Raw genomic sequence first — 2,280 nt, forward strand, 5'->3', positions numbered from 1 at the left:
GGAGGCGGAGGTTGCGGTGAGCCGAGATCGCGCCATTGCACTCCAGCCCGGGTAACAAGAGCGAAACTCCGTCTCAAAAAAAAAAAATAATAATAATAATAATGATAATAAATAATCAGCAGTGATATCCATGTACCCAAGTACTACACTGAGGGCTTGGTGATTACAAAAGACCCTCTCTTCAAGCCAATCCTATTCCAAACAATATGAACAACCAAAAAAATCCTTTAAAAACAACAAAACCTTTAAAGACTGAGCCGCTGATTAGTCAGTGTATGTTTTAGCCAGGTCATCGGTTTATTTTCCTTCCTCTTGTCTTTTGGCCATTTTTCCACCACAGAATCCTAGAACATTACTTTTTTTATATAAACACAAGTAAAAAATCAGAACTAGTCTTTGTTCCTGCTTTTTAAGTGCTTGACAAAAGATTTGATAAAGAAAAAATCTGGAACTACTGTGTAAAATAACATTAATGCTCATATTATTTCTGCCTCACATTAGAAGAGAATCAAGAATGATTTGGTATTGTGGGTTCAACTTACTCAAGCATTACCTGTCAGATTCTCCTTTAACCATGATTATGGTTTCAGAGATCGATGACACTTCAGCCTGAGACAGTTCTAAACACCTACTTGGAGCTCTTTTATAGTAAATAATCAGGGAATGTCACACTTTTTAATTAATTCCCTACATTCATATATGCAGTTTTTTACTAGAGGTTTTTCATGTAACTTAAGACTCTCCTAGCATTAAATGTTTCGGTCATCTCACTATATAGTACATCTGGACATAAAAGGTGTAACATTATAAACAGCTACAAAATCATAGATCTACAACAAATGAGAGTAGGTAAGATGAACTTCTTTCATCCTAACACTTGGGCTAAATTAAAATGGCTATAATCAGGTTAGAACTAGCAGCTGAAGGGGGCATTAATGCCTTGTGGTTAAGAACATAAGCTGTGAAGTCAAGATGGAGTTCAATTCCAGCTCCACCAATTACAAGCTGTCTAACTTCCGTCAAGTTCTTGATCTCTCTGTGCCTCAGTTTCCTCATCTTTAAAATGGGCAAAACCAAGAACTTACCCCACAGGTTTGAGAATTCATCAAGAGTATAAAGAATGACAATAAGCATTCAACTTAGTTATGATTATTACTCTTACCATCAAGATCTAAAAAATTCAAGACTAGTAAGAGAAACTGACCCTTCTGTAAAATGAATTATTCTATTCAGAAATTTTATATATTTAATTTGTTCATTCTAAAGAAACTGAGAAGATCTGACTTCAAACTATAGTTTCAAATGCAGACTTTGTGAAACTTAGCAAAATCTAGAGGTCATAATTTAACTATAAGCTACCATTCATGCATATGAACATGAGTGCCTGGTAATAACAGGTCAACCAGTTGTACTGGGTACCTCTTACATACCTAATACCCCATAAATAAAGATTTCTCGTATTTGAGCCAGTGACATTCAGAAATGAAGGCCACAATCGTGTACCCAACTAGAGAGCTATAATCTAAGAACTAAAGCATATTTTTCCCCAAGGTAAAGAGGGAAAAATATGTTTTTCTGTTCATGCAGAAAAACAGACATAAGTATCATAGGCTTATTCCCCAATTCTACATTCTAGCTAAAGTGCTCTAAAAACATATGCCAACCTAAGTTACTCAAAGGCACATTTTGCCAACTGCAAATGCAATTCTGACCCATGCTCCTTGTACTTTTATTTTGCCACTAGACACCAAGGATACATCTCCGAGTAAAAAAAAAATTACTTAATTCACATCATGGGATTAAAAGTCAAATGTCAAACAGACTGTAAAGCCAGCCAGCCACCTGGGTAAAAGTATATACATTTCATATTGACTACCCAAATTTTGAGACCCGTCAAGAGGTAAATCAGCACACAAGAAAAACAGCTTCAACCTAATAAACGTGCCTGACTGGTTAAGAGGAGGCCTGCCAGGCACAGTTTCCCTTGCAATAAATCTTACTTCGCATCAACCCACGTTAACCTGCCCTTCATGCCTTCATCCTTCATGGAATAAATAAGTAAATATAAGGCCTAATTACTCCTCGAAATTTGCCCAGAAAGTAGGGAAACACTGGAAGTCCCATTAAGGCTGGACTTCACAAAAAGTAGCATACTAGGGTCCTCTGGAAGCAAAACCCTGTGTTGTCTCCCCTCGCCTAAAAATAAACACAAGGATACCCTTCAGGATATGGAGTAGAAAAGATACCTAAATACCTGGCATGACAGCAAGTCCCAACCAA

The 2,280-nt window shown here is 36.8% G+C and overlaps 1 protein-coding gene across 10 annotated transcripts in view; it reads right to left on the reverse strand.

The window, feature by feature from the left end:
* Window positions 1-2,280, reverse strand: part of LOC108297236 (transcriptional regulator ATRX) — a 224,578-nt gene that overhangs the window by 221,198 nt on the left and 1,100 nt on the right. The gene's annotated exons all lie outside the window — the stretch shown is intronic.

Source organism: Cebus imitator, unplaced genomic scaffold, assembly GCF_001604975.1.
Source record: "Cebus imitator isolate Cc_AM_T3 unplaced genomic scaffold, Cebus_imitator-1.0 Scaffold783, whole genome shotgun sequence".
NCBI classification, from domain to species: domain Eukaryota; kingdom Metazoa; phylum Chordata; class Mammalia; order Primates; family Cebidae; genus Cebus; species Cebus imitator.